The following is a 26,809-nucleotide window of genomic DNA, read 5'->3' as shown; positions in this document are numbered from 1 at the left end:
AAAGGAACAGAACTGATAAAATGTCCACACGCATGCGTGCGTACACACATGCCACACGCATGTGCATGGATTGATGGTTCACAGGATGCAATCCGGATAGTCCAACAATGTCTGTCTCACACTAGAGAGGTTGAACATCGGGACTGGGTGTCTCCGCAGTAGAGGTGTAGAGTCCAGGAGGATTCCTGGAGAGCTGATGGTCTTTGGGGCACATTGAAATCCCAAAGAAGTTGGTTCTACTATTGACCGAAGAATGAATGCCATACCAACAGTAGAGGTGATGTTGCCATCGAGAGTGAGGGCAAGTCAGCAAAGAGCTAGGTCTAGTTTTTGTTTGAGACAGGATCTCCTGTAGCCTAGACTGGCTTTGAACTTGTTATGTAGTTCAGGCTGGCTTTGAACTCCCACTTCCACCTCTTGAGTGCCAAGACTACAGGCGTGCACCACCAGGATCTGCTGAGGTTATCTTGTCTGGTTTGTAGCACAAGAAAGAAAACAGAGGGATAGAAAAGGATTGCACCCAGCCAGGCCCAGAAATTTTGCAGACAAATTCCCATCAAGAAAGCTCCAAACTTACACTGGATTCAGCCTCTCACAAGGTGGGATAAGAGGCTTTCCAACTTTAAAATTATCTTGTCTTTCACGCCCCCACCCACAACATGCCAGGCTCTCTGAAAGCGCTGCCAGCCTTAATGAACGCGGCCCATGTGAATCTTTAGGAATAGAGCATGGGTTTGGCATCTGTTTGATGGGAGTTTTCTGAGCTTCTCTCCATGGAGACATGAACTGGTAAATAGAAACAGAAATACCCAGTGTCCAGGCCTTTCCCTCGTCCCTTCCATGGCTTTCCTTGGATCACTGAGCAAGGGTGAATTTTGCCATTGTAACTAATCCTCCTTCTTCACTCACTGATAGACAAATACGAACAATACCACCCTTGGGGAAGACTCTAAACTCTTTTAAGAAAACTGGGGGGTGCTGGGCAAATGGATGGCTCAGTGATTAAGAGCACTGGATGCTCTTGCAAAGGACTCGGGTTCAATTCCCAGCACCCACATGGCAACTCAGAGGTATTTATAACTCCAGTCCAGGGCATCCAGTACCCTTTTCTGACTTCCACAGGCACCAGGCATGCCCGTGATGCACCAGCGTATGCAGGAAAACATCCATACACGTAAAATATAATAATAATAAAATAAAAAAGAAAAAGGTGGCCAGAAAGTTCATTTGGTAATGGCACTTTCTGCCAAGACCGGTTACCTGAGTTCAATAGCCCAGACCCATATGGCAGTGGAAGAGAGAACCGATCCCCACAAGTCCTCCTCTGCTGTCCGTACTTGAACTGTTATATGTGCACACTCACAGCCTGTTTATGCACACAAATAAAATAAACCATGTCTTACAGATGTGTCGAAATAAAAACCAACAAGGGTATGCTTTTGTTTATTTGTTGCTTGGTTAATCAGTTGGTTCTAAGAGAGGGTCTTTTCATACAACCCTGGCCTGGAAGTTAACTTGTAGACCACAATGCCATTTAACTTGCGGCCATCCATCCTCTGCCCCCCAAGTGCTGGGATGGCAGGTGTGAGCCTCCACACCCAACTCTGAGGTGACTTTTAGCTTCTTTGTCACCACGGGAGCTTTATGTAAGCTTCTCCACATCGCCCTTCATTCTCACCTGGTCAACTTCCTTTCTCCTAATACATAACACAGGAGCCCCAGACCACACTTTTCCCACTATCAAACCCTTTTATCCGTCTTCCACAATACCTATGTCTGTAAGGAAGACAGAGTCCCTTCACCCACTAGGGCTATTTCCAACCACAGTCTTCAATCCACCATCTCTTCAAGTTCCTTCAGACTCTAGTGTGTCACTGTTCCTTCTTCCCTCTCTTCTCTCGGCCCCATTCCCCTGCAAAGACTCTAGTGTGCCAGTGACTTCTGTCTTTCACACCTGATTTGCATTAATTTCTAAAGTGACTGTAGAAGGCAGGCATGATGATGCACTCCTGTAATCCACTGGGGAGGGAGAGGCAGGAGAATAAGGAGTTCTTGGCCAGCCTCGGCTACTTGACTAGTTCAAGGCTAGACTTCGTAAAAGCAGAAGGAGAGAACCAACTACTGCAAGCTGCCCTCTGACTTCCAAACACACCTCATGGCTTGTGCATTCTATCCCTACACACAAACACACACACACACACACACACACACACACACACACAATAACCAAGCATCATTTGTGTGTGCTATGGAGGAAAGAAGGGGTGGAGAGGGAAGCAAATGATATAAAACATTGAAAGTCACTATCGGGGAGCTGAGGCTGTTGCTTACTGTCAGAACAATAGTCTAGCATGTGTAAGGCTCTGAATTCAATTCCCACACAGAAAAGGAAGTGGGGGGGGGAAAGAAAAGGAATAAAGGAGGGAAGGAAGAAGAAAGAAAGATGGAGGGAGGGAGGAGGAGAGGGAGGGAAGGCAGGCAAGAGAGAGAGAGAGAAAAAGAAAGAAAGAAAGAAAGAAAGAAAGAAAGAAAGAAAGAAAGAAAGAAAGAAAGGCCTTAGGTCTGTATTTGGAGGAAGAGAAAGGATCAAGAGTTCTAAGCCAGCCTAGCTACACAATGAGTTCAAGACCAATCTCGACTATAAGATACTTTATCCCCCTAAAACAAACAAACAAACAAACAAAAAAAGGAAAACAGAGGAGGAAGAAAGGAAGGGCCCTTAAGTAGAGAAAAGACTACCCTGGAGTTCTGTGGCATCCCTGTAACTTTCCATAAAGTTTGAGATTTTTCAAATGTCACTTCCTTAGAGAGGTTTACCCTAACTGCTAAATCTAGAGTAGTTACCTAATGCTATTTTCTCCCCTGCTGCCTTGTTCTTTTCAGTTTTAGCACTTCCCATACTGTGGAGCCAGCCATACATGGCTCCACAGAACATCCTTCAAGGCTACGCTCCATCAATGACTCAGATGTGACTAAATATGCCGGGAAGAAAGGTGGGGGCAGATCCAGGCGGAGCGAAGCCCGTGAGGCTGCACGTGTGCCCCACTAGGCACGTGGCTAACACTGTGCAACACCTGCAGATCCAGCTTCCTCGGCGTGGCGGTCACGCTTCAGAATGGCACTGAAGTGTGAGTGAAGAGCGCTCTGGCAGCCGAGCTATTGCTCAGGGAATAACAGTGCTTTCGGTAGAGGATGAAGACCTGAGTTCGAATCTCCAGCCCATATATAAAAAGCAGAGCACGGAAGTACACACGCCTGGAACCCCAGCACTGTGTCAGGATAGAGGGAGGAAAATGCTGGGGCGCGCTGGATGCCAGCTCACCTCCAGGTGCAGTGAGAAACGGTCTCAAGGGAATAAGGTGGCAAGTGATAGATCAGGGCACCTGATACCTCCTCTGGCCTCCATAAATGTATATATACATACACACATACACACACACACACACAGGAGGGGGAGGGGAGAGAACGAGAGAGGAGATGGCCCAGCAGGTATAGGTGCTTGCTGCCAAGGCTCACAACCTGGGTTTGATCTCTAGCGCTCACATGGAGAAAGGAGAGAGCTGACTCCTGCAAATTCTTCTCTGACATACACACACACATGTGACATATGTATGCCCATATACATAGACAAATAGATGGATACATAAGCTTGTAAAATGTAATATTTGCATTTAATACTAAATAAATTTCAGAGAAGACAGGGGAGAGCAGCAAAGGCAGAGTCCAAAGCTGAGGCAACCCCTCCCCTAAGAGAGCCCTGTCCAAGCACCACCAGCAGAGATGACGGGCATCTGCAGGGGTGCGGGGAGCCCGATTTCACCAGCAGCAGTGAGGCAGCAGATGAATTCAGCGACCATTTTCCCTGCCCCCAGTAACCAGACATACTATACTAAGCAGGTGTTTGGTACCCTGAGACAAACAAAGATACCTCCAGAGGGAAAACATGTACCGCCTAACTCGGGCATACCAGATCCCGACCGACACTTTGAAAACCGAGCATTGGTAGGTCACAGGTACACACGCAAGATGTTGCCACAGGTCACACAAGCTTCGACAGCCACGCAGCACAGTTTGGCCCATCTAGACGTGTTGTTAGTCCTTCTGACCCATAGCCTAGATAAACCTTCTATCCTAGGGGACCCCAGTTAATCAGAGGAGCTAGGTAGGGAACTGGGAAGAGATAGGAACTGGGAACCAGCAGTTCTAGCCCCTGCTGACCAGCTTCCATCAGTGCGAAGCCTTACCATTCCCAGCAGGAGCTACAGTCTCCCGAGCCCCCTTCCCCCTAAGTCAGCAAGCATTTCTTGTGCTCTTGCACACATTAACTTTTGCTCCGAAGATTTTGTCTATTAAAGCACTTAGAACTCAGTCTCCGTGCAGCCTTGTTACCATGCAGCGTGAGTCACGGACTTGCTGCTCCTCACTCCAGTGCCAAGTAGAGCAGCCACGGTAGAACTGAGCCCACATAGCCAGGATCTCAGTGTCTTCCTAATTTAGACACACAGAAGTTTTTCCTCAACCAATGATATTTCTTGTTTCAGGGCCGCCCCCCCCACTTTCATTTTATGTGTTTAGGTAACTGCATGTATGTATATATGTGTACTATGTATGTTCCTGATGCCCTCAGAGGTCAGAAAAGGCACCAGATCCCCTGGAACTGGAGTTGTTGACGTTTTTACATTGATAAGTGGGTGCTGGGAATTGAACCCAGGTCTTCAGGCAAAAAACCAAGTGCTCTTAACCACTGAGCTGTATCTCTAGGCCCCAAGGATCACACAGAAGCTTCTAGCCTTCATACTTACACATATGAGACATGGATTTGTTATGTTTATTGTTTATACAGAGCAAAGCATTTGGTACATTTATTATGGAGAAAGCAATTTCATAATGATCATCCAAAATAAATGTCACATACCCTTTGACCTGAATAGTACTCTTCTAGGAACTTATCTTACAGATAAGATTGTACAAGTGTACAAAAAGGGAAGTATCAAACACGCAGATGCTGGTGTGGCTTGGAATAGCAAACCAAACAAGCTGAATTTGGCAATCCCTAAATTGCCAGAGTCAGCAGCACAGACACACGAGTGAACATCAGGAAATGTCATGTACCATTCTAAACTGTACCGCAGATCTCTGGGTCCTGCTGTGGGGAGATGGCCCGTAACATCCTGTAGAGAAGTTGGAAGAGCCAGCTGTAACACAGAGGGATGGCGAAACACAAAACACACACGAGCTGCATGCACATAAGTCGTGTCTTTGGTTCTAACTTTTACTCTTTCTTGTGTGAGCGTGTGTATCTGTGTGTATTTCCACCACACGCAAGTGGAGTTCAGCTGACGGCTTTGCAGAGCTGAGCCTCCTCTTCCATCTTTCCTGGGTTTCAGGCGCCGACCTCAAGTTGGCAGGCTCATGAGACCAGTGCTTTTACTTGCTGAACCATCTGCAGGCCCCTTATTTTGTTTGTGACACAGGGTCTCGTGAAGCCCAGCTGGCCTCGAACTTACTATGTACCCAGGGATAACCTTGAATACTTGTCCTTCTGCCTCCACCTCTCAAGTTTGGGGATCACAGGTCTGAGCATCACGACCATTTTAAGAACAATTTCTGACAGATGTGGTGGCATATGCCTTGAATCCCAGCACTTGGGAGACAGAGACAGGAGGGTGGGTCACTGTGAGTTCAAGGCAAGCCTGGTCTGCATTGTGAGTTCCAGAACAACCATTGCCATATAAAAAAGCCCTGCCTCAAAAATTAAAAAAAAAAAAAGGAATAACTCCTCTAAAGTTACAGAATGCAGGAAAGTGTTACCTTTCCCAGAGAGGGACTAAGAAATCAGAAGGGTGAGTGATGATTTCCACAGCTACCACTTACCCTCCAAGACAATTTGAACTCATCAGCATAGAGATGAATTAATTTTGGAAGAGAAATAAGGAAATAAGCAGGGGCTGGGGCTGTAACTCAGTGGTGGAGGGTTTGCCTGGTGTGTGCAGGCCCTGTTTCAATCCACAGCACTGAAAACAATATTAACAGAAGTTTAAATCTAATTCTACTCTGAATAATTGCACTGAGCTTATCTGGGTTGCCTTTGCTTGTTTGATTATTCATTTCCGTCAGCAAGACAAGGTGATGGATGCAGAGGCTCCTTTCTTCTCCCTCGCTATGAGTTCAAAGACCATGAGCAATAACTTCCGGAGCATTCCGGGGCACAGCAGGAGTCTCTGGTGGTTCATCAATGTCACCAAGAACTCCAGATGCATCTGTAATCTCACCGCGACTGTCAATGGCGGCTTGTTCGCGTGATCAATTACCAGTGTCTCAGCACACTGTGTTTGCATAAAACACCCCTCGCCAGAACAAAAGCGGATGTGGAGAAGATCAGTTGTGTGGAACCTCTCTGCGGAATTCCTGTCTTTCCCTGAGAGCCATGTGGCAGCCTCCACAGTTGTCCTATTGCTGGCACCGCATAAAGGAGAGGTATCTATGGCAGCAAGCAGGGCTGATTAATTTTAAGCTGTCACGGAAAATAGTTTTGCACTTTAATGTCCGAGAACTGCATTACGGGTCCCGGGTTCCCTTGCCAAGGCTCCGTGCTCACTCCCAGGATACAAAGTGAACACAGAGAGCTTGCCGGTTGGCTCCCAGGAGCATCTTTTGGAGGGAGGACAAAAAGAGTATTGCCAAGCTAGCCAAAGCCCATTGGATCCCAGAGCCCTCCCCCATCTGCCTCACTGCCTCTAGCTGGAGGAAGCTCTGGTCACTTCCCTCTGCCCTGAGTGGTGTCCAGTTTGACCCCAGTTTGCCCTGCTGGGCCATCTGACTCACAGAGTGTACTGGGAATTCCACATAGTGCCAGACACCATAGAGAAGAGGTTTGCTGCTAGAGAGGACACTACAGAAACAGGTAGAGAAGCCAGGGCCAAGATCAACAAGTACACAGATGTCTTGAAGATCCTGGCTTCTGGGTCCGAATCAGAAACAAACCATGGTTCCCTGGTGGGTGCCTTCCACCTCTGAGCAGGCAGAGCTGAGGTGCAGTGAGAAGGTAAGGAGAAGGAGGGAGAGAGAGAGGAGGCAGAAAGGCAAGAACTGACTAGCTTTGGGATTTCAATACAATATTTATTTCTTGCATAATCTGCCAGCAAATTACATCAAAGAGCTGTCAGTTCTTAAAATCATGCAATTCATTAAAGGAACAGACTTTGAAATATACTTAGTCAGAAATAACAGTCTCTAAGAGGCAGGGTTGATTTGCACAGCTAGTTCAGCTCTCAGAACTACAAGGCAATACAAAAGACAGGATCCAAACGCTCTAGAGAGACATTATGACATTATAGAAACCTCTCTGTAAAAATTAAGACAACTATGCCCATAATAACAGCTACTCTTTATGGAGTGCTCCCCTGCGCCCAGTCAGGCACTTTATAGAATTCTTATCTGTAATCTTACCACTTGGTAAATACAGTTACTGTCATTTTCCAGGTAGGCAAGCTGAGAGCCAGTAACTTCCTGAGAGCACAGTGTAAGTAAGCAGCAAATGCTGTCAATCTGTCTGTCTAACTGGCTGCAAGACTAGATGTGCAGACCACATCGATACAAAGATGGCTTTGCAGTATACACTACCGGGAGAGACACATGGCCAGCTGTGCTGGGGCACCTCTGTAGTCCCAGTACTGAGAAGGTGGAGGCAGGAAGATAGGAGTTCAAGGTCATCCTTGGTACCTAGTGAGTTTGAAGTCATCCTGGGTGAGAGAGAGGAGGCAGGGAGAATAGGAGAGAAAATGTGAATAAGTCATACCGGGGTGCCTGAGGAGTCTCTCAAAGCTAGAGTATAGACAGTTGTGAGCTGCCTGATATGGTGCTGGGAACTGAACTTAGGTGCTCTGGAAGAGCAGCAAGCCCTCTTAACCTCTGAGGCATCTCTCCAGCCACCTTTCTCCCCCTTCTCTCTTTTGAGGTAAGGTCTCATGTAGGTCAGGCTAGCTCAAACTCACTAGATAAACAAGATGATCTTTAATTTCTGACCCTCCTGCCTCTGCCTCCCAAGGGCAGGGATTACGGGTACATGCCAACACATCCAGTTTATGGGGTGCTAAGGATTGAACCCAGGACTTTATGTATGCTAGGTAAGCATTCTACCAACTGAGGGACCTCCTCAACCCAAGTCCTAATTTAAGTTCTAAAGCAGTTTGATTTTTTTAGAGCTACACAAATACTGTCTATAGTAAAATATTTTGCAGAAGTTTACCTTGTCCTGAGTCAAGAAATAGTGTTCCGTTCTCATGATTTTAACAAAAACCGGAGCTAGCTAACTTAGAAAGAGCAAAGGTTCTTTGGGGGCGTTTGAGTCTAATATCAGATACACCCGTTGCTTTAGATGTCATGAGAGGGTACTGGTGGAGAGTGTGTGATCAAGTAAACCACTTACCTCAGGGTTAGGAAAAAGGAGAAGAACACAGAGAAAAGAGGGAAGAAGCAAAAATTGTTTAACAATCTCTCAAGATCACACACCCAGTGGCTTAAGAACATCCTTTTTTTTTTTTTTTTTTTTTTTTGGTTTTTTGACACAGGGTTTCTCTGTAGCTTTAGAGCCTGTCCTGGAACTAGCTCTTGTAGACCAGGCTGGCCTCGAACTCACAGAGATCCGCCTGCCTCTGCCTCCCTAGTGCTGGGATTAAAGGCGTGCGCCACTACCTCCGAGCTTCTGTATTAGCTTTTTCTAACTGCTGTGAGTCCTAAACTTTCCATCACCGTGTGTGTGTGTGTGTGTGTGTGTGTGTGTGTGTGTGTATGATGTGCACATGAGTATATACGTTGAAAATATGTACAAACGCACATGCACATGAACGGGCATGCATGTGGAGCCCATGGGTTGATGCTGAATATTGAATATTAAGATGGCTTCCTCGATCATTCTCCACCTTCTGCACTGATACACGGTCTTCCACTTGAATCCAGAGCTCATCAATTTGACTAGCCATATTATTCAGATGGCACCGGAGATGATCTCCTGTCTTTGTCTCCCAGGCACTGGGATTACAGATAGGCCATACTCTTGTGGTGTTATATGGGGGCGGGAGATCTGAACGCACATCTTCAAGATGGTGCAGCAAGAGTTTTACTTGCTGAGCCAGATTCCCTCAACTTTTAGATTACCTTTCTAATTATGCTGGCACAGTGCCCGACAGGAGCAGTGTAGGGAAGGAAGGGTGTATTTTGGTTCATGGTTTCAAGGGATTTCAGTATTTTGGTGAGAAAGCATGGTAACCTGAATGTGAGGCAGCTGGTCTGTCTTCCGTCCCCACTGTTAGAACAAAACAGCATGACTAGAAGCAACTTTCAGGGGAAAGGGTTTGTTTGGCTTACACTTCCATGTCACCGTTCATCACCAAAAGAAATCAAGGTAAGGCCAGGTGGTGATGGCACATGTGTTTAATTCCAGCACTTGGGAGGCAGAGGCAGGCTGTGAATTTGAATCTCTGTGAGTTTGAAGCCATTCTGGTCTACACAGTGAGTTCCACGACAGCCAGAGGTACAGAGAGAAACCCTGTCTCAAACAAAACAAAAACAAAAGAAACTCAAGCCGAGAACTGATGCAGGGGCTGTGGCGGAATACTGCTTACTGCCTTTCTCTCCTTGGCGTGCTCAGCCTCCTTTCTTATTGCACCCAGGATCACCTATCGGGGGTTGGCACAAACTACATGATCTAGGGTCTCCCGTCTCCATCACTAATCAAGAGAATATCCCACAGCCTTGCCCATAAACAATCTGACGGAGGCATTTTCTCCACTTAGGTTGATGACTTCAGGGCTGAAGAGATGGCTCAGAGGTTAAGAGCATTGCCTGCTCTTCCAAAGGTCCTGAGTTAAATTCCCAGCAACCACATGATGGCTCACAACCATCTGTAATGGGGTCTGGTGCCCTCTTCTGACCTGCAGGCATACACACAGACAGAATATTGTATACATAATAAATAAACAAATATTTTAAAAAGGTTGATGACTTCAGCTTGTGCTGACAGAAAAGCAAAACAGAAGAGATGGCTCAGTGCTTGAGAACACTGTCTGTTTTTCCAGAAGACCTGGGTTTGATTCCCAACACTCACATAGGAGCTTACCAGTTCCAGGGGATCCTCTACCCTCTTCCAGCTTCCATAGGCACCAGGTATACACGTGGTGCACAGATATTCATGCAGGTAAAATAAAAGTAAATAGAGAAAAAAAAAAACAAGGCATGGCTAATCAGAGCCACTAAGCAGGAATCAGAGAACAGGGTCTGGCCACAGTCCTTAAAGCTCAACATTACTGGCAATGTTAAAGCTCAAAACAACACCAACACCAGCTGGAAAGCCGGTGTCGCCAGGCCCCTCTGAATGGTGAGTGCAGCTGGCACTTCCATCTTTGTCTTAAATTTTACTCCAGCTCAGACTAGGTACTGGAGTTTGGCCCAACCTCTCTCCAAGGAATTTCTTTTTGGCTTTTACATATGGCGCATCCTTCTCCAGTCTGGCTCTTCCTCCACCATAATCTCCAGGCTACACCCCACAGGTCCTGGGACTGTTACCCTAGTACATCTTCCAAAGGTTCCCCGTAAGACAGAGTGGCTCCTGCGTGCCTCTTAGTTTATGAAAATTTATTATCGGAACATATTCAAGTAGCATCAAAGAAACACGTTCTTCCATTTGGTGAGAAGGTGCTTCTTCAATTCTGCCTTGTTTCCAAAGCTTGATACTGCTTTTAAGAGTGGGAAGGGATGAGCCGGGCGGTGGTGGCGCACGCCTTTAATCCCAGCACTCGGGAGGCAGAGGCAGGTGGATCTCTGTGAGTTCGAGGCCAGCCTGGTCTACAAGAGCTAGTTCCAGGAACCAAAAGCTACAGAGAAACCCTGTCTCGAAAAATAAAAATAAAAAAAAAAAAAAGAGTGGGAAAGGATTGCCCAAGTACCCTGGAAGCCACCCACTTAGGTTAAGACACTGCTGGGTCCTTCAGAGTGTAGTAGCCTTTCAGTCCTGTAGAGGGCGTGTTTTTGAGTATCTGAGCAGCAGAGGTGATCTTTACGAACGCAGAGTCCCCAGGCTGACCTCTGAGCTGGTTAGTGACGTCCTCCACCCCTGATCAGGGACATCACATCAAGATTCTACCATTCCAGCTGCACAGAAATTATTATAGATTGCTTTGGCCATGGTGTCTCTTCACAGCATAGAAAACTAAGACAGATGGGCAAAGCCCTGGCATTGGCATTGCCTCCTCTATGAAAGCCACGCTGCAAGGGTCCCAACTCCAGTCACTCCCTACAGAAATCACTCCCAAACGCCTTTTGAAATAAATGCACATCCTAGTTTTAAAAATAAAACGTTTGTGGTCCCTTCTTAATTTGGTCTCACACAAGCTAATAATAAAATGGGTTGGCATTCCTTGGGTATATATCAACTGACAGCAGAGGGAGCCAAGCCAAGAGCGGGTTCTGTGGCGGGTAGGAATCTGCATGCGATTAAAAATAGGCCCTGTGTAGTAATGAAGAATTGAATTTTACTGAAACGCCCCAACCATTGGAAACCAGCTGAATAAACTGTGCAGGTGGGACAGGTAAGTAACATCAACATTAAATTCCCAAACACTCGTCAAATTCAAATATGTCGGTGCGAGCCAGTGGGGAAGCGGGAGGACCAAGGGTTCAGTCATTCTCTGCTACGAGTAGTAACTTCCAGGCCCGCCTGCTCCAAATGAGACCTTGCTTTAAACAATCAACGGAACTAGTGAGCTAGGGAGATGGCTTAGTCATTAAGCTTGCTTGCTTTACAGAGGACCAGAGTTCCCAGCACCCGTGTTGCATAGTTGGCAACAAGCTGTGACCCCCTCTCTAAGGGATCTGGTACCCTTTTCTACCCACAGTAGGTATTAGCACACAGGTAATATACATGCAGAGACACGTGTGTATACACATGAAGAAAACGTTTTTAATTTTTTTAAAAATGAATAATTTGTATACTTTCTTTTAAAAACGGGGGCTGAGCTGGGCAATGGTGGCACACACCCTTGATCCCCAGTACTTGGGAGTCAGAGGCAGGCAGATCTCTTAATTCAAGGGTAGCTTGGTCTACAGAAACAGGTCAGCCAGGGCTACACAGAGAAACTGTGGTTCAAACAAAATAAAACAAAACAAAACAAAAAGCAAAACAAGGGGGCTGGAGAGACAGCTCAGTACTGAAGAGTACTTGTTGCGAGTGCAGAGGAACTGGGTTCGATTCCCAGCACCCACATGGTATCTCACAACCGCTTGTAACTCTAGTTCCAATGGATCTGACACCATTCTCTTACTTCTGTAGGCACCAGGCACACATCTGGTACATATACAAACATACAGGTGAAACGTTCTTACACGTAATAAATAAACCCTGGGAAGGTATTTCATTTTTTTTTGTTTTTCTTAAAAGAAACATTATTAAGACATAAGAACAGAACAAAACAAGAGAGTCTAAATATGGGAAGACATATTTGAAACAATTCTAAAAATAAAGCCGTAACACAATTATAGCATGCGTATTTTATAGAGAGTATAATGCCGTACAAAGTTGTTTTTTTCCCTTTCCATTTGTGTGTGCATGTATTTGCTGCAAGTGGAGGCCAGAGGACAAGGCCAGGTGTCACTGCCTGGCGAGCATCATCCTTTGCGACAGCATCTCTCAGTGGCCTGGAGCTCACCAGTTATGCTGGTCTAAGTGTCCAGTGAACCCCAGAGATCCTCCTGTCTCCACTTCTCCAGCCCTGGCATTTCAAACGCACGCCACCATGCCCAGAGTTTTCACTCACGTTCTGAAAAGTGCATTCAAATCCCCACACTATAAGATGAAAACATTAGTGACTGAGTCATCTCAACAAGCTCCTACACAATTCTAAAAACCAGAAAAGGCCAAGTCATAAGGTCATTTTAGTAGCTGGTATCTATAGTAACGCTTAAGATGTTTCTCGCAAATGTGCTTTAACTTTTTGTTTGGCTAGGACTTACGGCTCGCTCCTGCGAAAGCCTCCATTTCTCTTTCTCTCTCCAAATCCTGCCCTCAGAGAATCTCCAACAATGAAAAATCATAAAAAACTAGCTGGCAGTCAGCTGCTCGAGATCCTGCCTAAAAGTGTACCATACTTGAGTACCAACTCAGCCTATGGCAAACACGTTATTCAACATCCCTCAGCTGCAGGGTATTTAAGTCCTTTTCTTTAGACGGGCTGTGATTTTTCTCTTGCCCCCTTCCCCCACCTCACTCTCTGTGGGCTAGAGCGTCACCTGGGGAGTGTTTTGCCCAAATAAACCTGGTCTTTTACTTTTTAATTTGGCTTGATCTGGCTTACTGGTTTGGCAGAGAAACCTATTATCAGGCTACAGAAACCTATCACTATTGTTTTAAAACTCTGTAACAAATAATTATTCTATATTGTTCCCCAAGCGTGTATCATAAACTGAGCATGCTAAGCTTCTGTGGTTCCCAAAGGACTAAATTTCTATTTGGTTAGATGTTATGATACATTGCATCCCTTAATTTAAAAAATATATATGTAGGGACTGGCAAGATAACTCAGTAAAATCTTGGGGCCAAGACTCATTACCCAAGTTCAAGTCCCAGGACCCACACAGTAAAGAGAGAAGTGACTCCCTCAGACTTCCACATATATAAACACATTAATACACACACACACACACACAGAGACAGAGACAGAGAGAGAAAGGCAAGGAAGAACCAGTTTTCTTTCTTTAATTCTCCGTCTTCTTTCTCTTCTTCTTCTTGCTTGTTTGTTTTTTGAGACAGGGTTTCTCTGTATAGCCGCTGTCCAGGAACTCGATTTGTACATCAGGCTGGCCTGCAATTCACAGAGATCCACCTACCTTTGCCTCATGATTGCTAGAATTAAAGGCTCTGCCACCATGCCTGTGTTTTTAAACTCTGTAACTCAGAGTTTGGGTTTTTTGTTTTGTTTTGTTGTTGTTGTTTTTGTTTTCTCTGTAGGCCTGGCTGTCCTGGAACTCACTCTGTAGACTAGGCTGGCCTTGTCCCGAGTCAGTTTAAGAATGTGGTCCTGGTAGGTTGATAATTGACAGGTTGTAAGAGAAAATTTAAAAGGTGGGGGGGAGAAGGAAAGAAAGAAAAGAAAACATGGGAGGAGGTGGGGTAGATTGTGGGAGTCAGTAATGAATAACAACAAAATATTGTATGAAATTCTTAAAGAATTAGTAAGAATATGTTATTAAAAGCTATATATGCACCTGGAAAGCCAGATATGATGACACATGTCTGTTGTCTCAGGACTCAGGAGTATGTAGAAGGAGAAATAGGAGTGTAAGGCCATCCTCAGCTGCTTAACAAGTTAGAGGTTGGCTCAAGCTTCATGAGACACTGTTTCAGAAGGGGGAAGCAGAGAAAGAAAAGGCAAAGATAAATATAAAAAAAAAATACGCCTGGTGACGGCACACACCTTTAATCCCAGCGCTTGGGAGGCAGAGGCAGGTGCCTCTCTACGAGTTCAAGGCCAGCCTGGTCCACGGAGCGAGTTCCAGGACAGCCAGGATTCACAGAGAAACCCAGTCTCAAAAAACCAAAATAATATATAAATAGATAAATAAGTAAGTAAGTAAACAAACAAGCAAACAAACAAATAAAAATACACAGATAAACCCTGCAGTGGTAGGGCATGCCTTTAATCCCAGAATTGGAAATAGTGGCTGATGATCAAGGCCAGCCTGGTTTGCATAGTGCATTCCGTTCTGGCCACAGCCTGCCTCTGTTTCCTCTGAGGAACCCTTCTCTGCTAAGTTGCACTCCCTTCAGCAGGGTCAGCTGCCATTTTCTTGCCTGTCTGACCCTATCTAGAGGGTGCCTTAGCCGTCCCCAGCCTTCCTGCACTGCTTCAGGGCTGCTATGGGTTTGCTAGGCTTTACTCATGTGTCCCTGCACCATGTTCAGGTCCCCTTCGCTGCTGCAGGCAGCTGTCAAGGACTAGATAGACGTTGGTGCTGGCAATCCTACTAAGGTCCGCTCCTCTGTAAGGGCTCTTAAGGGCTGGGTCATTGCCCCTGCGGTGGGGCTTGTCTGGGGCTTGTCTTATAATATCTCCCTTTGAGGAACGACGTAGGTGGTGTCCGGAGCCCCGTTTCTCACTGCTCCGAGAGAAACAAAGGAGCAGAGAGAGGACCTTCTGAAGGTCACGGGAAGAGCCAGCTGGAGAGAAACACTAGAACTGTGCCCGTTCCTTTCCAAGAAAGGACTCGTGAGTGAACCAGGGTAAGGGACAGCACCCGCCCACCGTGCCCTCTGCTGCCTGCTCCACAGACAGGAGAGCAGGGGAGGGGACTGTACTTTGCCACCCGTGTGTGATCTCTGCTGCCTGCTCCAACCACCATTATTTCATTCGCTGAGCCCCACATTCCAATTCACAAAAGTCCATAGAGTCTCTCTCCCAGGCAACTAGCTTCCTTTCAAACAGATCGTCATCTGTGAACGGCACGTAAAGGACCCAAAAGTCATGTTCCAAGTGGCTCTGAGGTTAGCAGAGAAGGCGGGGTGGAGGGGCTGAAAGAAGGTGCAGGGTTTTAAAAATGTGTATTTTTTTATTATGTGTGTGAGAACGAAGGAGACCCACACACACAGTGGGGCTTCCTCCCGGACTCCAGATTAGGCACAAACCGCACCCAAGCACCTGTTTTCCCAAGAGATCCTTTATTAAGCAGGGAAGAGACGTTAAAGTGACCGCTTTAACAGGAAAACAGCAGCGGATGACCTTGCAGGGGTCATTTTGTTGTTGTTGTTGTTTTTTTAAGTATATTGACAATTATATAGTTCTCTGAACACTTAGTCATGCAGTCAGGAGGAAAACCGTTCAGGAAGTCTCCCCTCTACCATTTCCCCACAATGAAGGGCACCTAAGGAAAGACGCACTTAATCTCCAGAGACGCATTTCAAGCCCCTAATCTTACTTCACAAGTGCACTCTGCGACTTCTTGTCATCCCAACAAAATGCAGGTAAATGATGGAGAAGCTTAGCTCAGACCCTTTAAATATTTACTGGCTAGTCGATTCTTAGTAATAGGGGAGGTCTGTGTGAGAATGGGCTAGGATGTAATGGTAAAAAAGACAAGGGACCAGGGAGAAGGGGAAAGGGCAGGGCCAATGGAAAGGAGGAATGGGTATTTGTTTCCCGGGTGGGACAAAGGATAGAGGGGAGACAGACTTGACTCATAGGCAAATGGCAATTTATAAAGGTAAAAGGGGAAACCCCATGTTAGGATGAGGTGCCTAATTTTAATTAGACCTGTAAATTAGGTAAACCAAAGGGGGCTTTTGATAACTGGACCTTGGTAGTCAACCTCAGGAGGAAGTGGCCAAAATCGGGAGCAAATCTTGTCGATTAGTTTAGGACTGTAATCTTATGACCTTTAACAAGGCAGAGGGAATGGGGGAAGAGCAAGGCTTTCCAGAGCTACAAACTTGTGTTTCTTCAAGGAGCACAGGTGCCTGTGTGCTACACATGAATATGAAGGCCAGACAGCAACCTGTAGGAGTCAGTTCTTCTGCCGTGTGAGTCCCTGGTGACTCGGGTCATCAGGCTTGGAGGCAGGAGTCTTTAAGTCTAGCACTCAGGAGGTAGAGTCAGCAGGATTCAAGTACATCCTTGGTTGCATAGGAAGTTGGAAGCCAGCCTGAATTAGAGACTCCCTGTCTAAAAACAAATGAACAAACAAACAAACAAAAAACCACCTTTACCTACCGAAGGGTTAAACAAATTACTGGCTGAGAGTCACGGTGCACACTGTTAGTCCCAGCACCCAGGAGGCAGAAGCAGGTGGATCTCTGTGTGTTTGAGGCCAAACTGGTCCACATAAATAAAAATGTCTCAAAAAAATAGCTCTGAATAAGTAGAATAGAGATAGCCATGCACAGACCTTAAAGAAATCAATCTTTCTCTCCAAGACTTAGTTTCCTCACCTGTAAATTGAGATAATAATAATTTTAAGAAACCTAAACCAAAGCCGGGCAGTAGTGGCACACACTTTTAATCCCAGCACTTGGAGGCAGAAGCAGGCGGATTTCTGTGAGTTTGAGGCCAGCCTGGTCTACAAAGTGAGTTCCAAGACAGCCAAGGTTGTTACACAGAGAAACTATCTTGAAATAAACAGCAGTAATTAAAAAGGGGAAAAGAAGCCTATGCCAGGCATGGTGGCACAAATCTTTAATCCCTGGACTCAGAATGCAGAGGCAGAGCTAGAGAGATCTTAGTGAGTTCCAGGCCAGCCAGGGCTACATGATAAGACCTTGTGTTGAAGAGGCAGGTGGATCTCTGTGAGTTCGAGAGCATCCTGGTCTACAGAGCTAGTTCCAGGACAACTAGGACTGTTACACAGAGAAACCCTGTCTTGAAAAATCAAACAAAAAAACCAAACCAAACCAAACCAAACAAACAAAGATCTTGTCTCAAAAGAAGAATTCTTGAACACCCAGATTTGCAATGAAGACTTGGTGAGACACACATTTTCGGCACTGTGGCTAGCACTGAACATAAACGAGGGCCCCAGAGATAGGCAGTCACTACGTGCACCTGAAAGGACCCTGTCAGTGGTTTTGACCCCCGTGGAGGTCTGCAGACATGATGCTTTGGAACTGTCTTTAATCATAGTCTGGAAGCACCTTCGGACCAGCTGAAGGGGTGCACGCCAGAGCATTTCCACCAAGACAGGCTTTTCGAGCCCACATACTTGTGGTCAGCGTTGGCTCCGGGCTCTCCCCCTTCGTTCCCACACTGTTTCCTCGGCTGCCGCCTTTAGCAGCAGATGTGTTTAGAGAGCTGGAAATGCAGCGATGACAGATGGGGAGCACGTTTGCTTTCCTCCTCCTGATGAGAGGAACCTCCCCTGATAGGATCTGCCAACATGCTGTCTGGTGTACCCACCTCCGATATTAGAGTGGGAAGCTCTGCGTGGAAATGACTCAACTGTTGTGAGTACAAACAGCCGGCAGTGCCCCTCTTTACCTTCCTGAGTCCATTTATTGTGGGGTGTTTTGTTTCGTTGTCTTTTTGTTGTTGCTTCTAGGGTTTTTCTTTTGTTTTGTTTTGTTTTTGAGACGGGCCTCACTGAGTAGCGCTAGCAAACCTGGGACACATTATGTTGGTCACTGTGCAGATGAACCTAGCGTCACACTTACAGAGATCCACCTGCCTTTGCCTCTGGAGTGCTGGGATTGAAGGAATGAGCTACAACAGTCACTCTTTGGTTGGCTTTTGGAGACAAGGTCTTGCTTTGGGTAGCTCTGGTTGGTCTGGTACTCACATCTAACCAGACAGACCTCATACTACCCAGCATGCTTGTCAGCCTCCTGAATACTGGGATCACAGACAACTGGTCACAAGCACAGCTCTGTTTGGGGTTTTGGCTGAATTTGCTTCTGCACCTGTGACATGGGCAGCAGCCTTCCTCGTCTGATGGCATCATGCCAAGACTGGCTTAAGGTTTGGAGAAGACACGTGGGCCAGGCTTTGTAAAGTAAGGCCAGGCAACCCATCCGGGCGTGGGATGAATGTACCAGAGAAATTGAAATCACAAACAGAGAGTCATTGGACTGACTTGCTCTGGCTCTGGTAGGATTTGAACTCACTATGTAGCAAGGATGACCTGGCCCTCCTGCCTCCACCTCGGGAGTGCTGGGATTACAATCAAGCATCATCACACACAATTCTACGGTGCTGGGAATGGACCAAGCTCTCATGCATGTCAGGCCATGCTAAGCTACCTCTCCAGCTCCACAAACCACAAAAAAAAAAAAAAAAAAGAATGTAAGTTACTTGCTCAAAGTCACACACTCATTAAGGGCAGACTAGCGATTCAGATTTAGGGGCCCTGAGCTAGTGGACACTGTCACCCATTCTCCTAAAATATAGTTGAGCAAATATGACCCTTCACTGTCTATCCCATTCTCAGTCCCACTGTCCCACAAGCTTCAAGACTTCGTGAGACTATCAGCCCTCCCTCAAGAAACCCTGACTGGAATCTAGGAATGTAGTTCAATTGACGAAGTGCTTGCCTGGTATGCACAAAGCCCCGGATTCCATCCCCGGCTCTCCATAATTACAGGTGTAGTGGTCCATACCTGTAATTCCAGCACCCAAGGTAGACACAGGAGGAGAGGACTTCAAGGTCATCCTTGGCTATGCGCCAAGTTCTCCAGCATGGCCTACATAAGGAAGAGAAAAGGAGAATCCCTAGCTACCTCCCGCTACATTTCAAGACTGTTCAGAATGTGTATGCGTTCAGAAAACTTTACTGATGTGGCCAGACGGGAGGCTCAGCAGGTAAAGGTGTTTGCTTCCAAGTCTGACAACTGGGGACCCACATGGTCCTGACTTACGTGCACACACACACACACACACACGCACGCACGCACGCACGCACGCACACGCACACACACACACAATAAGCAAATGAATAACACATGTAATAGAAAGGAAGGCTTAGGTGACATCCCAGACATATGTCACAGCCCGTTTGCTCTCCATAACAAATTCTTTCCTGCAAACTGTTACAATGACTCTTGAAAGTGTAGTCTTTGGGGTCAAAGAGATGGGTCAGTGGGAAAGAGCACTTGTTGCTCTTGTAGAGGACCCAGGTTCAATGCCCAGCACACACAGGGTGGTTCACAACCGTCCATCACTCTAGATCCAGGGGATCCAGTGCCCTCTTCTGACTTCCGAGGGCAGCACACATACATATAGTGTGTGTATACACATGCCAGTCCACCCTCATACATGAAATGAATAAATCAATTTAAACAGAAAAAAAGAAAATGTAGCCTTTATATTTCCCACTTTGTAACTAACTGAGGGGTGGCATTCTTCCCTTTCCCGTGCGTTCCTAGAGCCTAGTCCTGGAACAGAGCCAGCCCTTAGTGGTTGTCTGTTTTAAGAATGAACTGATTAATACTTAATGAGCAAAAAATAAAAGCTACAAGATGTATCAACCGACTAGGCTGGCTCCTCCCTCCTTCTGCCCATAAACATTGATAGAACTGGCCAAGGCTAACAGCATCTCTCTAATTCAACAAAGAAGTGTGGAGCTTTCGGGCAGAGTCAGGGTGCTGGCCTTCTGTATGGGAGTCTCTTAGGGACAAGAGCCTTGAGCAGAGATGTCATGCCTCAAAATGATATAATAATCAGAATTTTATCACAGGGTTGCCCTGGGAAAGTCAAACAGTTAAGGGCTATGAAGGCCCATAAGAAACTACAAACTGCTATACAAATGCCAAAGGCTGTTGGTTTTATTGTTATTATGTGCAAGGCCCCATAAGAAGGACTTCAAGGCAAATAACCTGTCCATCAGCACAAGGCAATGGCAGCCAAATGAAGTACTCAAGAGCCTCTGGTCGGGGCTGGAGAGATGACTCAGAGGTTAGGAGCACTGGCTGCTCTTCCAGAGGTCCTGGGTTCAATTCTCAGTACCCACATGGCAGCTCACAATCTGATGGCCTCTTCTGGTCTGTGGGCATACAGACAAAGCATCTGTATACATTAGAGAGAGAGAGAGAGAGAGAGAGAGAGAGAGAGAGAGAGAGAGAGAGCCTGTGGTCACAATGGGGAACTTGCAGATGGAAGGAGGATCCTGATCAGAAGTTTAAAGTCATTCTCAACTTCATAGAAGCTTGAGGTCAGCATGAGATGCGTGAGATTAGACTATCTTCAAAGAAAAGTGTTTGAGTTCTCATAAATTCCCTCTGCCCAGTATATGATAATGCAGCCCCTCTTGCCTTAGTTGGCCTGTCTAGAAAGGCCTTTTGCCCCACTCGAACCATCTCAGAGTTAACACCTGGTGTTCCACCTTAAGGACCATACTTTTTTCTTAAATCAAGTTGTCAAGTACCCTGGGCTGACCTTGACTTCCCTAGATAGTCAAAGATGACCTTTAACCCCTGGCATCCTACCTCTACTCCCAAGTGCTGGGATTACAAGTATGTATCCCCACACTCAGGAAGGTGCTGACGTCACTGCCAGCAGATGTCACAATTCTGAATAGCTGCATTTCCTGGATGCACCTGCCGTGAAGTCTCTGTGGACTATCACTTGGTAGTAGCCCTTCTAAATCCTGCTGTAAGTCAGAACCAACTCTAGGGAGGGCTCTTAAAAAAACAAAAATCGATAGGAGAGAGCCGGGCAGTGGTAGTGCATACCTTTAATCCAAGCACTAGGGAGGCAGAGGCAGGAAGATCTCTGTGAGTTCGACATCAGCCTGGTCTACAAGAGCTAGTTCCAGGACAGCTAGGGCTGTTACACAGAGAAACCCCATCTCGAAAAAAAAACAAAAAACATGGATAGAGAAACTCCTCTCTTGTAGGTTCACTTGCAGGTCCTGGCTGAGGTTTCTTCTATGCAGGTATTTCCACCCCCAGCTCTCTTTCCACACCTTTTGAATGCTCCACTCTGATCCCAAATCGCAGGGAGCCCCACCTCTACTTTCTTTATTGCTTCTACCTCCTAATGATCTATTATTAGTTAACTGCTCATCAAATCAATGTGATTAGTTCAGTCTCTTACAAGACCTTTGCCCACCCCCAAAGCTGAGTGTTCAGGTTTGTTCCTATTATTGTTGCTTCCTTTTTAACTTAGTGTGTGGCTGGGTGGTGGTGGCACACGCCTTAATCCCAGCACTTGGGAGGCAGGGCAGGCAGATCTCTGTGAGTTTGAGGCCAGCTTGGTCTATAGAGTGAGTTCCAGGACAGGCTTCAAAGCTACAGAGAAACCCTGTCTCCGAAAACCAAAATAGGTAAATAAATAAAAAGTGAAGAAATAGAAGTCAGGGATGAAACTCAGCTGGTACAGTGCTTTCTAACTGGGTGTAAAGCCCTGGGCTCCATCACCCGCACCCAAGAGACCTGACGCGGTGGTACCTACCCGTCAGCCTAGCACTATGGCGGAAAGAGAGGATGAAGAGTTTAAGAACATCCTCAGCCAAGTACCAAATTTGAAGCCAGCCTGGACTACATGAGACCCTATCTCAAAGAAAAAGAAGAAGAAGAAGAAGAAGAAGAAGAAGAAGAGGAGGAGGAGGAGGAGGAGGAAGAGAAAGAAGAAGAAGAAGAAGAAGAAGAAGAAGAAGAAGAAGAAGAAGAAGAAGAAGAAGAAGAAGAAGAAGAAGAAGAAGAAGAAGAAAATAAAACTAGCGGGAAATAGTGGTGCACACCTTTGATCTCAGCACTCAGGAGGCAGAGAGGCAGGTGGATCTCTGTGAGCTTGAGGCCAGCTTGGTCTACATATCTGAGTTCCAAGCCTAGCCAGAGCTACATAGTGAAACCCAACTTTGTCTAGAGAGTGAGTGCCAGCCAGGCAGAGTGGTGGCCTGGAATTCTCCAGGTAAACAAGACTACCCTTGAACTCATAGGCAACTTTCCTGCCTCTGCCTCTCAAGTCCTGGGAATTATAGGCTAGCTCACCATGCTCAGCTATAATTTTTAATCAGTAACATTACTATTATATAAATACTAAGGACAAAAATAGCCTTTAAAAATATCATATAAGCTTACAGAAATAGCTAATCCCAAAGTAAGATTTGAAGTCAAACACATAAACAAGCTGGCCTGGAAGTCTCTATGCAGACCAGCCTAGCCTTGAACTCACAAAGTTTCTACCTGCTTCTCCCTCCCAAGAACTGGAATTAAAATCATACACTACCACCACAAAAATATATATTCAGGGAGCTGGAGAGATAGCTCAGTGGTTAAGAACACTGACAGAACCTCCAAAGGATGGGGGTTCAATTTTGTAACTCCAGTTGCAGGGGATTGGGCACCATCATACAGACATGCATGCAGGCAAAACACCAGTGCACACAAAATAAAAATAAACCACTAAAAAACCATATTACATATATATACAGAAACATATAATAAATATATAATTATCTCCCCTTCACCAGACTTTGTTCCCAGTACAACATCTGTGTACTTTTAAGTACCAACTATCTTAACATCTGTCCCACCTCTGTCAAGCAGAAAAGAAAATCCGCTCAAATCAGTACTCCTGGCTGTCTAAATTTTACTCCTGGCTCCTTGGATCTTTCTTAGAGTTGATAAGAAGCACAGACCCTTTCTGGGGATGAAAGCAACAGTGCTACTCTGATGCTTTGATTTTTCCACCAAACCCACCCCTCCCAGGAATACCCCCCCTCTCATCAAACTTGACCACAACAGGTTGTCTCCTGGAAGGCAGCGGTAAGCAAGAAATTATTAAGGGACCCAGGTACTCCACAGGACAGTCTCACTTATCCGAGAAGAAAAACTCCCTGTCACAGAGCCACTTTGGGATTTAAGTTTTGCCTTTTAGGCACAAAGGGATCAAAATTCTGTATGGGCACGTGCCTGCCACAGCGTGCATGTAGAAGTCAGGGGACAGCTTGGCACCTTCAGTCCTCGCTTTACCACAGATGTCTTGGGGATTGACCTCTGGTCCTCAGGCTCTGCCAAAAGTGCCTTTACCGGAGGATCCACCTTGCCAGCCCCAGGTTTTATTTTGTTTTGTTTTGTTTTTTTTCCAGTGCATATTTCTGTCTTCCTCCCCAAGATATTCCTAATGTCACGGTTACCTGACGCTGTGACAGGCAGTCATCCGTAGACTAATTCTAGGTGGTGAGCAATCTCTATGACTCTGTCGTTTCCCTCCCCAGCCCTTGGCTCTTAAATGCTACCCTGAGAAAACAAAGTCCTATTTCTCTGGGAAAGAAAAAATTCTTAAGGCTGTTCTCTTGGAACTTATCCCTATCCAGAACATGCTGACATGGAAGCGGCAACAGTTAAATTTAGAAAGTTCCTTCTCAACCCGAAAAATACTCAAGCTGAGAGGAAAACCAGAGCCCATGCTGGCCCGCTCTGGCATCTTGCAGCAAAGGAAATAGAAAGCCTGGCGAGGTCAACTGGGCTGTCCAAGGCCACACGGGAAAACACGCTGCTTTCTTCACAACTGGCTAGTGAGTGTCTACGATGTGTCCGGCACGTCCTCCCCCAGGGTGTCAGCAAGAAAGGGTTCCAGCCAGAACGTGAGCCAGGCTTGATCAAGCTCTGGACTGTTCCTCTGCCTCCATGCAAGTGTGTGTGTAAGGGCTCTCGTGCTCTTTCTCTCCAGGACCTCTGGCCTAGTCCCCTCAGAGAATCAACATTCAGACTGACAAATGAGAGAATTCTCTGGAAAAAGCCTCATTTATTCTTGGTTCCTTCTGGAGGGAGTGGAAGGACATTTGGGGGAAAGCCAAGGACATGACTGTGTCCTTACTCACGGAGATGATGCCACTGCCCTGAGCCTGTGGAACGTGGATCTTCAGCTATGCAGACAGTCTCCTCCATGGTCATGTACCAACCTCAGACTCGAGAGGACGTCAGGGACCTGGACACTGTGGCCACAGAACAATACCACAAAAGCCCAGAAAGTCTTGGCCAGCCCACTCAAGGATCCTACTAAGATCTTACTGTAGCTGCAGCAGTAAGCTGAAGGAAAGAAGCATTGCATGCATGCAGTCAGGGTTAGTGTCAAATGCTTTTACCTCCTGAACAACCTCTCTAGCCTCTGTTTGGGGTTTGTTCTTAATATGACCTCGCGTAGCCCAGGCTGGCCTCAAACTCACTACACAGCTAAAAACGACCTTGAACTCCCGATCCTCCTGCTTCTGCCTCCTGACTGCTGTGGTTCTCAGCGAGCACCACCATCCCCAGCTTCTGTATTTATTTTAGCTTCATGACTTCACAGGAACAGTGTGAAGTAAAATGACATGAGTCACAAAAGCCTGACTGAAGGAGAAATACCAGAATACCAGCACTGACAGGGGAGACAGAAACCTCAAAAACATGCAGCTATGCCAGCTGGGAGCACTACACAGGCTTGGAACCCCAGCACTCAGGATGTTGAGGCAGGAGGGTCAAAAGTTCAAGTCCAGCTTCTACTAAATAGTGAGTCTAAGGCCAGCCTGAGCTATGTAAAACACCGTCTTAAAAGGGAACTAAAAAGAAAAAAATAAAGCAACTATTTTCCAAATTTTCCAGTTAATGTGTATATGCGTGCGTGCGTGCGTGCGTGCGTGCGTGTGTGTGTGTGTGTGTGTGTGTGTGTGTGATGAGCCTCTATGATCCCCACGAAGGGATACAGTATATAGAACTTTGCCTATAAAGGCTGAAATGAAAAGTTCCAAAGATCTCATGGAATCAGCTTGTCTCAGAGTGCAACAATAAAGCAGAAAAACAAAGGACTGCACCTTGCTGAAAAAAACAGGACCTCCCAGTGGTACCTTTGGGTCAAAGTTCAACCGGAGAAAACCTGTTCTTTCCTCCCACTCCGTGGTTTCTTGGGATTGAACTCAGGTGGTGAGGCATGGTGGCAAAGCATGAGCCATCTTCCCAGCCCCTCGGCTGGCAAACTGGCTGCCACTGAGGGTTTCAGAGTACCCACTGTCACATCCAGATCTTGGCGTCCCTGTAAATCAAAGCCTCCCGGCTCATTTACCCTTTAGTAGCCCTCCATTCCGGTCTTGCGGTGGCGAGACAAGAGGCTCAGAGAAGAATTGGCTGTCTCAAACCCAAGGGTGGTCATCCACACTTGCAATCTCAGCACCGAGTAGATGAGACAGAAGATGGGAAATGAGGCCAGCCTGGGCTACATAGTGATAGCGAGTTCAAAGGAAACCTGGGTTATATACCAACATCTAAGTAAATAAAAAATAAAAATAAGACAAGACGTTCAGAAAGGTGGCTCAGTGAGTCAAGACATCTGTTGTCAAATCTGACAGCCTGAGTCTAATGCCTGGGACCCCCATGGTGGAAGGAGAGCACCGAATCTTGCAAGCTGTCTTCTGACCTCCACAGCACTCTCACAGATGCACGTGCACACACATACACAAATAAATAAAATGTCACAAAAGATTAAAATAACAGCTGGGTGGTGGTGGTGCATGCCTTTAATCCCAGCACTTGGGAGGCAGAGGCAGGCAGATCTCTGTGAGTTCGAGGCCAGCCTGGTCTACAAGAGCTAGTTCCAGGATGGGCTCCAAAGCTACAGAGAAACCCTGTCTCGAAAAACCAAACAACAACAACAAAACTAAATTGGTTGAAATCTTGTTTAATATACAGTTTGGCTTTTTTTTTTTTTTGAGGCAGGATTTGTAGCCTGGCTGTTCTCAAACACAGTGTAGACCAGGCTGGCCTTGAACTCACAAAAATCCTCCTGTCTCTGCTTCCTGAGTGCTGGGATTAAAAGCGTGTGCCACCACCGCCCAGCTATAGTTTTGTTTTTTAATCTTTCTAAATTTCTAAATTTCCATCTTTGTAACAGAAGTCTGGCTCCATGACCCCCAAAATACAAGACTACTAACTGATGTATTTTCTCTTTCCTCATCTGAATCAGGTTTCCCTAGACTCAGGGCTGGCCAGGAGAGCAGATGTGAGATCAGGGCTGGATTGCTGTGTCACAGCTGGCCCAAAAAGTACATCCTTGGATGCCACCCTCCCGGCCAGCTCTATTCCACTCCCAGGCAGCCCCATGACTTCCACCCACACGTTCACTACTAGCTGGGGCATCCTCAATGCCTTTACTATTATTTCATGTGGCCCTACTAAGTGCCAGGCAGCTGCCCACGCTTGGCCTCTCCTCGGAGAGACCTGAATTTAAAAGTCTCCCGAAAGCTGGAAAAGAAAATACAAGCTTGCCTCCCATCTCACGGCCGGAGATGAATCAGCACAAAAGGAAATTGTCCTTGCTCAAGTTCTTCTGCTCCCCTGGGCTGGGTGTGTGTGGTATCGAGTGAG

The sequence above is a fragment of the Microtus pennsylvanicus genome, chromosome 15, assembly GCF_037038515.1.
Source record: "Microtus pennsylvanicus isolate mMicPen1 chromosome 15, mMicPen1.hap1, whole genome shotgun sequence".
Lineage (NCBI taxonomy): Eukaryota > Metazoa > Chordata > Mammalia > Rodentia > Cricetidae > Microtus > Microtus pennsylvanicus.
Note: the sequence above shows the minus strand (reverse complement) of the source record.